This window comes from Pogoniulus pusillus, chromosome 4, assembly GCF_015220805.1.
Source record: "Pogoniulus pusillus isolate bPogPus1 chromosome 4, bPogPus1.pri, whole genome shotgun sequence".
Taxonomy (NCBI): domain Eukaryota; kingdom Metazoa; phylum Chordata; class Aves; order Piciformes; family Lybiidae; genus Pogoniulus; species Pogoniulus pusillus.
In genome coordinates this window covers 25,250,197-25,261,216 of record NC_087267.1, presented here as the reverse complement: position 1 = coordinate 25,261,216, position 11,020 = coordinate 25,250,197, and the positions used below count along the sequence as shown (strand labels likewise).

At 38.6% G+C, this 11,020-nt stretch overlaps 1 protein-coding gene and 1 non-coding gene across 4 annotated transcripts in view; one reads left to right on the top strand and one right to left on the bottom strand.

Moving 5' to 3' along the window:
* PLXNB2 (plexin B2) overlaps positions 1-11,020 on the bottom strand; it is a 273,275-nt gene that overhangs the window by 189,857 nt on the left and 72,398 nt on the right. The window lies entirely within an intron of this gene.
* Positions 6,707-6,779, top strand: TRNAK-CUU (transfer RNA lysine (anticodon CUU)). Its single transcript has one exon. It is a non-coding gene; the product is annotated as a tRNA-Lys (tRNA).

The following is an 11,020-nucleotide window of genomic DNA, read 5'->3' as shown; positions in this document are numbered from 1 at the left end:
GGAAGTACTTCAGAAAAAAATACATATATCAAAACCCCCAAATATATAATCAAGTTCTTTGAAGTAACTTTCTGCTCCACTAAGACATTTATACTAATTGGCAAGTTTCTCATTTCATCTTTTCAGGCACAGATAACTTCTAAATGACTGAGATTTAGCATATACTGTTTTAACACTGATAGTACACATAATGAGATCAGATTTTAATAAAGAGTCCAGGCATTTATGCTAGTGGAAGGCTTTAACCTAGGGGTATATTTTTACCAAAAGAGAAAGGTAGGTAGGTTGATGTAGATCATAGATCATTGTAATCATGATTTGTGACCCAATTTTATATAGCATTACATGGTATAAGCAAAAACCTCAAAAATGTGTAAGTCCTCCACATCAACACAAAAAGCTGGGAGGGCCATTTTCCCCCCATTCTCAGCATATACTCAAAACTCTTACACAAACATGCTAGGGAGAGTACATCTTGTGATTAACTTAATCAGCTCTACTTTGGATAGCAAGAACTTAGCTACTTCCTAACTTGTTTATCAGACACTACCAGAGAAACAACAATTCAGCACCCATGTCAGGACTGACACTCTAATTTAAAGATCGAGACTTTTTCAGTCTGTATCTTGCCTGTGAAATATATAATGAAAACAAGTAACTTGTGATTGAATATGTATAGGCATCAATAAATTACACAAATGAAGGATTCTTACAGTAAAAAAGTATATGTAAAACTACTACAGGTTGCAAATAACACTGCAGTGTGTCCAGATGTTAGATGCTGAGGTGAGTAATGTTTTAGCAGTACAGCAATTTCAGCCTTGTGCTGCTTTTCCTAGAGAAACACAAGCAACTAGTATTCAATTTTGAGCCTTACCAGGAACTCCTTTGGTAGTTGCAAGTGCCCTGACCATTCACAGCAGCTTTTTACAGGCAGCTAACACAAAAAATTTAGACCAATGAGAACATCTGTTCCTGCACCATTCCCAAGTTTATTGCAGCTCCTGTTTCTGTACACTCCTCTCCTTCACTTCAGCCCCACCCAGAGCACCCTCTCTCTACATTTGGAGTTCAGACGTGGTAGGCTTACACGGCTCAGTGCAGCCAGCCTGATGTCACCTGCATCGCTGCTCTCTCCTGGCTTACCATGCTGAGGTGTTACAATGAAGTGCTGTTTGTTGAGAAGGACAACCACGCAAAGGCAAGCCTGGTTCTAACAACGAGTTAATACATCTGCATCACTCACAAGGAGTCATGCGCCTTCTGCATGAAAACCTTCAAGCCTGCTTCAGCTGTGAATTGAGACTGTGTCTGGGAGCTGTCATTTGCTACAGTTTGAAGTCCTCTTTCCACAACTTAAATGGGAACAGAAAATATCTGTGGTTCTTCTCTAGGAAAAACTGTTTTCAGAACCTACAGAAGGTATTTTATCACTTCAGCTACTCAGCCTGGAGCACAAAGCCCAAGGGAGTTCAGAGAAATCTGCCAACATTACAGCCGTTGATGACACTGTGTATCTCCAAAGCACCTGATGTTCATATTGATTTCACTTGTCACCCTCTGATTGAGGGAACCCATATACTACATCTGTAAGCCAACTATTCCTGCAGATGGAACTGAAACATAAATGCAGCTCAATTTCTGTATGTTCCCAGCAGTCTTACAAATAATTTCCATAGAGGTAGGTAACTCACTACAATCACCTTAACCTTTTTAGAATTAAGATGCCATGGATGGAAGGGGATTTTGCTCCTACCAAAAAACGTTGAGTGTGCCCAGAGCTTGTGTCAGTGCTGGTTACTATTAAATTCTAACAACCACACTCCAAGTCAGTCTCAAGAGAAAGCATCCTCCTATTGCAAGGTATTAACCAGATCACATGTAGTGTGTGGCCAAGAAAGAAAAAGAAACCGTTGCTTAGGGTACAGGATTCAAATGTATTATGTCTGCACATTATTGCTCCAGTTCAAACATACCCTCACTTAATTTAGCTCTGAAATGTATTAGCTTCAGTTACAGAGTAAATACTATTGTAATGAATACTAATAAATAGCCTGCAAATAAATAAGAACAGGATCTTTTTGTCTTTGTCAGAGAACTATTACAGCAGACTTACATACAGAGTGGCGATTCCCTGCTACAGAATCCATCACTGTCACTTAACATATGACCCTCTTGTAATGCTGTGTTAGGAGACAGAAAGTCAAATAATCTGTTTTGCTTTGATGAAAGCATGAGGAAGTTGACTCAGATAAAAGCAGGGAGTAATCTGTTTAAACAGCTTGGGTCCAAAGTTGAACATTAAACAAAATCAATAATAAATACAGTCTTTCTGCTGGAGAATCTCCCTTGAGAATTATATTAAAAAGAATTAAATGCTACCACAAAAATATTTCAAGGCAGAATATCCTATATGTGAAACTCATGTAAACCTCTCTCTCTCTTTCAGTTTGCATGTGGTTATTCTTTTATCCATCTATACGATGCCTATAGTTAGCTAACAATGATACGGTTAAAGAAGTTTTTGGCTAATCTACAGGTAATGAAGAATATCAGAGTGGATTTCTATTTATTACAACAAAGGAGGAAAATATAGTGAAAGCCCTCAATGTGTTTCCACTATTTAGGCTCCGATCTTTGGTAACACAGTCCTGGCACATAGATAATCAGGCCAAGATTTTACCCGAGCTAGTGATGAGTGCAGAAGAGGCACAAAAACTCCAGCATCTTGCTGTCACAAAATGATTCTTAGAGAAGCTCTCTGCCTTTTTAAAGTGAAACCAAAAAGATACACCTTAGGTTTGCAAGGTAGGAGTAGTAATAATTTCTACTCCATGTGTGGAAGTTTCAGCACAAATAGCTATACAGAAGATAACAGAAGATAACTGAAATATTGACAAAATAGGTTTAATATTGAATCTGGATTTGGATCAGTCTAACAGATCCTTTCTATACCTCAACAGTCAAAGGTGTGAAAGGAGCTGCAAAGAGAGTACACATGTGGTGTATACATGATAAAAATATTCAGGAAAGAAAATAAAGCCTAAAATAATCATTGTAGGCTTCTGAGTGCATTAATGTGCATGGATGCTTTCTACCTGGACAACCTGTAAAAGCCTCCCCATTAATCTGTCTTACGTCTTTTGAAGCAATAGAAAACAAAATGAAATGAAACAAACAAACAACAAAAAAAAAAGCCCCAAACCCCAAAGCACCTTTCAATTTCCAAAATTACTTCCATAACAGAAAGAAAGACCGCATTGATGCTATCTTAGTGAGGGCAGGCAAATATTTAGAAGCATAACATCCAAATTTAAAGTGTGTCTGTGAACAGTTTATTAAATTATCTCAAAATGCAAAATTATCAGCATCCTACTGGCAAGAAGAACCAAGCACAAATCAACAGTTCCATAACTGACTTCTTTGCAGAATCTGAGTGAAGATAGCTTTGCAGATTTTTACTGCTTTCCTTAGTGGTCAGAAGTGATGCTCCTCACGGAACTGAACTTGTAGAAAGGTCAACATTTTCCAGGAGGAGTGGGGAGCATGACAACATATTATTCTGTCCAAAACAAATATTTTTAGATCCTGATTAATCAAATAGAAAACTGAATAGTATTTATATCCTTCTCTAGGAAAAAAAAAAATCCAAAATGGCATTCCTTGAACAGTGTTTGGTCTTCCTAAAGATTTACAGAGGTGCATGTGGAGATACAATCCTGCGAGCAAAATGATTTGGGGTCTTGTGACTCCATTTTTTCACAGAGCTCAAAGCATTTGAACAAAACACGTGACACCCACCTGGCCAACGGTTAAAGCAATCTTTAACAAGTAACAAGCCTTTGTAGTTCTTGGGATGGCATCAGGCCCATAAAGAAACAATTGCATCATGCCCCTGTTACTCCATCTGACTTAATACACAAACTGCATCTCTGCAAGCACTTCAGAACATTTTGTAATACAGACAATTAAGGTGTTGTATTATCTTTCCCAGACTTGAGAGCAATTTTTTCTGCAGATCTCACTTAAAGCAGAAGCACTATAAAGAGAGAGGAGCGAAAGCATGCCAGAATTACACACAGGACAGACATACAAAGAACAGCTTTCACATATAACACTGGACTGTCACATATGGCTCTCAAAAATGGTCGCACTATACTCCTGCTGCACTATATCCCCATGGAATTTCACTCAAGTTAATTTTTGGTGTTGTTTTTTTTTTTTCTTCCTCAGAGTAAGTAACAAGATAGTTATTCTTGTCTCCCTGTAAAAATGAGCAATCTCTGCAGCAGACGATCTATAAAGTTTCCCATCTTTCCTGGAAGCAATAGTATTTTATTATTCAACTTCGTTTCTCCATAATATGTATCTCAATCTTCAGTATAGGATGTAAAAGGAGTTTTGATCAAACAGCTTAATATTGGGAAAAAACAGTTGTATTCCAGAGGAAAAACATGCATATGAGGACTCAAACATACCACATAGCATTATAAGAAAAGGTTGCAATTTCCTATATTCATATGTAACTCTTTATTGGTATTTTTCCTGTGTGTGAACATGTGCATTATAGATATTCCAGGAGTAACAACAGTAATTTTACAGGGCTGTATCTCTTTCTCACTGTGTATGCATTCTGGGAATTCAGTCACTTACAAGGCCAGGCAAACATCTAAGACACTGGCAGGTAGCATCTCATATGTCATGCCAAAATATAATCATAAAGTCCACATATTAATTCAATATAAACTGAGGTTGGCAAGCACTTACAATAAAGTGCCACACTGTACATAAAACATTGTAAGTGGCTGTTTACATTTTCACATCAGGCTGTGAAGCAAAGCATCTGAGCAGCAGAGATGTCCTATCAGCAACCCTGCCTAGGAGGCTGCCATTTCCAAGACAGGGGCAAAGGTGCTGCTAGAGATGGGTAAATGCTACAGCTTGCCCAGCTACAGACGTCTGCTTGAGTTTAGAAGGTGAAGTCTTACATAGGAATCTGGAATTAGAACTTCAGTGGAAAAGCACTGACGCATGTTTGCAATCTCAACTTCTAGCCCTCCATCTGGGACAACATAATCCGTCCTCCCTATTCCCAGACCACTATCTGGAAGGCTTTTCTATTCTTTGGCAGTCATTGCAAGATTTCAATTCCATTTCTGTACACAAAGGCTTTTCCAAGGTGTATTTGCTTTCTCAATTCCCTAAAAAGATATTGCTTGTCTACTCTGCACTTTTCAAATCACCTTCCTCTCATTTACAGCACAATTTCACAGTAAGCTCTGGGTAATGCACTGCACTTGAGCCTTAGAAATGCTTTGCCTGAGCAAGCATGCTTATTTTTGGATTGCAATGCAATACTATAGCAGAGAGGTAAACAAATGAACAACCCACTCCCTCCCTCAAAGACACCTGATGACCTAAATTTAGTTCCTTGTCATGAGAGCCCATCAGAAATCAAACTATCCACCTTCACCACCACAATTAAGGGTGCAAGCTGGAGCACAGAAGTTTCCACATGAACATATAGAAAAACTTTTTGACTGCGGAGGTGACAAAACACTTGAACAGGCTGCCCAGAGAGTTTGTGGAGTCTCCTTCCCTGGAAACATTCATGACCTGTCTGGGCGTGTTCCTGTGATCCTGCCCTGGCAGGGGTGTTGGACTAGACAATCTTTCGAGGTTCCTTCCAACCCATAACGTTCTGTGTTTCTGTGAGTTCAACAGCAGGTTTCTTCTTAATACAATAGGAAGAAAGTCACCAGTAACTAACATTTTGGGATGTGTCTGAACAGAGGAACTGGCATATAGGGCCTAACATATCTAGTTCACTGAATTCTATTCCTGTGGTTGAAAGCACTTTGACTCATCTCAGGCTCTACCTTGGTTAAAACCTTTTGGCAAATGCATGTCCTTCCCCAGGCAGGGTACAGACCACAGCTGCTCTTTGTCGACATGCAAGAGGAAACTTGGGACTTTTCCCCCACCCCCCTCAAGTCTCAGGTCAAACCCACAGCTCACTCCTATGTACACAGGATTTTAAGTGGAGGTCAGTAGCTTGTCTGTTGCACATAATCAAATTTGTTTTACAAGCTTATCTAAGATGTAAGTAATTAAATATCGCTTCTCAGACTAGGATTTTCATTGTCCTGTTGCCTGACAGCAGGATTTTTCTGTCTCGTTTGTTCCCAAGTAAATGGGACTTTTCAAAAGAGCTAACACTGATAATTCTACAAGAACTATAAAGCAACAATAAAGTTCAACTGCCAATAACTTTAACAACAATAATAATTAACTTAAGTATCCCTAACACAAGTTCCACAAGTACATTCATATTTTTGCCAGCTTGTTTACACTGGTAACTTTAAAACACAGACACAGAGCATTCTACCTCTGTTTTTATGATAGCAAACATAATTCCAGAGGCAGATCTGAATCACAGTTTTAAATTCAAATTTCTTTTTTTTCCCATGTCAAAAATAAATCAAAATTGCCATAAAAATATCTGTAGATAATTTCCTAATTTGGAAAACTCATTGACCGTAATAGGAAGGTATTATATGGCCTTAATTCCAAGTCTTACAATATTTAAATTATTCCTACTGTTTCACAACGTACTGAACATCTTGAATTCACAAAAAGTTATGGACTCCCTCAATGCACCTGTGATGGTTTGGGGGTTACCCCGCCCCTCCCACACTTTGTATTTGCCCGGCTAGCTCAGTCGGTAGAGCATGGGACTCTTAATCCCAGGGTCGTGGGTTCGAGCCCCATGTTGGGCGCCAATATAAAATGTGTGATGGTTTGGGCTCTTACCCGCCCCCCCCCCCCACTTTGTATTTGCCCCAGCTAACTCAGACGGACCCTGGGAATATAGATGAAGCAATTTATTTACAGCTAGCAGAATTTACAAGCAGCTATTTACAATATATACAGTTATATACAATTATATACAGAAATATACAAAGGATAAACAATACAAAAGCACAACTCCCCTCCCAGAAACCTGAGTCCCCAGGAGGGGCTTTCAAACCACCCCAACACCTCCCCTGGCCCTCTCAACCTTACCCCAGTTCTCAGGAAGAAGAAAGGTGCGGCCAAGAGGTTAGGGAGCAGGGTTAGAAAGCAGTGATGTTAGAAAGATGTGTCTCAGTCTAAGGCAAAAGCAAGAGTGAAAAACAAAAATGGAGAAAAAGTCTTTCTTCTTCCCAGAGCTCTCAGCCTAACTGTGAGAGAAGTTGACATCAATTGTTTTCATTTCACTGCCTGTTATCTAGTTCTTTTACCAAAACATTCCAGCTTGCTTCAAACTAGCAAAGCACCCCATATAATGTAAAACTTAGCAGCTGTGGGGCAAACCTACTTCCAGGATCTGAAATGCAGCGTGCAAACTAGCAAAGTATGTGCCTGCCACCACTGCAGCAGCACTTAAAGAGCAGCCCCCGTTCAACACCCAGTTCAAGGACAAACCTATGTTTTCAATACTTTAAAATGCAGTCTGTTCTACTCACTGGCACACCAGATTGTTCCACAAACAGTAGACAACCTCTGTTAGGTTTTGGAGAAAAATCACAGATACCTGTATTTGCTTTTGTGCAGTCACACACAGGACAGATGTACAGCTGCAGCTTCCCACTGACAAACAGAGTAAGTTTGGCAGTACGCTTGGCAAGTGCATTCTCCTACCGTCTCACACAACTGCCCCCAAACTTCTTTCAAGCCATAACTGTTCTTAAGCTCTGTAAGTCAAATATTCAGAAGGAAGCTAAAAATATCTGTCTGTCTCTACAGTTACTCCCTGTTAAATAGGTAGAGACATAAACAGGCATCACCTTTTACAGTCATCCCTTCAAAGTGACTTGGGAAGAGCATTTGTTGCCTTCTGGCTTGGAAATCAATTTGAAACAGGATTAGGATACAATGAAAGGGAGTGCTTCCTCGAACAGATTTATACCACAAAAACTAGGCCAGAGCGGGAGAAAGTGGCAGAATTTAAGGGATGCCTCATGATCTACTAACAAGGCAGAAACTACCTAGATACTATATAGTTATCCTGTTTTTTCTCAATATATCAAGCAACATTTAACTACCCCAAATACTGTATGTCCTAGAAAATGCTACAGAATTTTAAAATGTACTTGAGCAACAAAGCCAGCAAGATTTGTATCAACAAACTTTTCATCAGATGACTAAAAAGATTTGCAGTTCAATCTGTAAAAAAGATGTAAAAGGAAATGATCATGGTCAAACAAGCACCAAAAACCAAACAAATGAAGAGTAATCTAGAAAAAAGGGACTAGAAAATTATTTTTTGATATATATTAAAAAATATTTGGCTCATCACAAGTCACATCTGCAGAAAGCAGCTTTCCATGTAGCTTCGTTCTGTGCCACAAGTGAAAAGCTCACTAGTAAAGCATACAACAAGATCCATCAAGAACAAACAAAACAGTCCCAGTGCAACCACTGATCCACTAAATTCCAAGTCTTCACTTATCAGACACTGGGGGTCATATGGCAAGTGCACAGTGTATAGTAGGACGCTTTGATGTTTGGTTTAGGGGAAGTTAGTTATTTATTTCCACTTTTTACAGTATCATTGAGCTTGTTCTTGACAACTATGGTACTCTAATGATGTCTCTTAAATATGTTGTCATTTGCTTGTGACATAAAAGGATGATGTATAATTTAACTCCCACTCGATGTGATGAAGGAAGGAGATCTTTTCCATCTGTTTTTGGATGTTTGACTACTTGTGTGCTGTGTTGCTCTTAGTCTTTGCACCATCCTGACTCTGAGATAGTATTCAGAAATGGGAACTGCTAAACTACAGTTGCTTTAAGACTACACAGAGGGTGAAAAATATCTTAATTTATGAAAATGCCATTGCAAACTCATAGGACAGCATCACCAATATCTCCCTAGCACCTGTCACCTATTTAACACAGGCAATTTACCCAATACCAATCACTCAAACTACCTTCTACAGTGGAGATTAGCAATTGTGATACACAGCAGACTGAGAACCCAAAAATTAGGATCATATAATTCTTCAGAAAGAAGTGCAAGGATACTGCTAAGCTGCCACAAGTGATTCCAATAAGGAGTGTATGTTTACCATGTAATTACTGTGTTTCCAAATCCCAAAGGAGCAGTATGTGAAGACTTCTGTAAAGTATTAATGCAGCTTAAAAAAGTCACGTGAAAGCAAACTGCATTATGAGCCCCTAAAAATCCCATGTACATTTCAAATACGTGTATTTGAGATAATCAGGTTGTAATGCAGTACACCTAATCATTATGGGCTGCTGACTATATAAAAAAAAATAAAGTGGTCTGTTAAATTACTTTTATTATGACAATTACAATAATTTATTTCATGGGGTATGCTACCAGTTGTGCAGCTTATGATGTGAATAAGAAACAGTGCCAGCTGATCCACTGATGCAGCAATATTCATCTACAATTCCACACACATGCACTCTGGGTGTAAGGTATTGTATAAGGTACCTTTGAAGCTGCAGTCCTGAAGATGGTTCAAGCTTACCATCAGCCTAGTGATTTATTGAGTATCACCTACTTACTGTGATAAATACCAATACCATCAGCAAGTTTTTCTACTTGCTAATGCCATGTCATACACATGGCTTCTGATTTTTCCATATTTACAACCTACTTTTCTTTGAAGACTGTCTGAAATAGCCTGAGTCCTCGTGTAAAACACTTGGAAATTCAAGAATCCTCCTCAACCTTCTGCCTCTTTCCTAGATTTATAAGTTAAGAGATTTTTAACCACACTCAGAGAGAGAACAGCCATGGCACCTCTTCCTTTCCCACTCACTAAAAAGAAAAATGTATGGAATGTATTTACTTAAATGTAGTTGAACTTTTTATGAGCAAAACCCTCTTTATCATCTTGAATTACTTATTTGTAATGAGTTACTTATTCAGTTCTGGCCAAAACAAAGTTTGTCCACTTATGAAGCGCTAATCAAGTCAGAGGTCTAAGAATTCCCTCTTAGTACCGTTAATCTCTTATTGTAAATTCAGCGTGTTAAGAGAAAGGAAGCTGATTTTAATTCATTTAACAGAACCCCAAAGACTAGATTGTTCTGTTATGAACAAATGCTTCAAAGATTTTTCTGCCAGTGCTGTTTCCTCTCCAGCTGGGAATAAAGTTTTCCTCCTATTAGTACAAGTCAATCATTCTCTGACTCAAATTCATCTTTGAAGCTTCCAGTGATCTCAGTGTTCCTTTTATGAACATAGATTTCTTTTTAGTATATAAGAATTCTTTTTTATTACTAGATATCATAATTCATATTTGTGGATCAAGTTTAGAAAAGCTGAACTCTAAGTTTCATATGATATGTACTAAAAGGACTGGAAATGATTGATGATACCTATACACAAGTGATCGTCAAAAGATGTTGTCCTAGTACTTGCAAAAAGACAACCATGTCCTGCAGTGGCAAAATATGTATCTACCATCTCTGGTGCTGAAAGAGGATCTGTGATACTTTCATCAGAGTCCACTGAAAGGTGATGGCTGCAAGGAAAGTTGTCTGACACCAATAACACAGTGAAGAACAGTGCAACTACTCCACACAGCAGTTAGTTAACCTCACAAATCAGAGCAGCAAAGCAATTAGTTTCCATGAAGCAAAGCACTGTAAGCCCAACAGTAGTCTTGTCTCTGGGATGCAATTTTAACACAAGAAATTGGAGGAATGCCAGTATTTTGGAAGGTTTCGATTACAAACGTAGTAACAGGGACACCTTTTGCCATAAACAACCAGTTTGATTAACAGCGTAATGGGGCAGAGTGCTCCTCACTGTATCTAACTTCATCACCTTGAGATTTTATATACTCTTTCCAGATTCTCCTCTGGGAAAAGCAAGTTTGCCATATTTCAATCCAATATTAGTCTTCAAGCATAAATAATTTATGGAGATGAGCTAAAATGTCTCATTGATTAAAATTCTACACTGTGAGCTTGTCACATTTCAATGTGCAAATTGC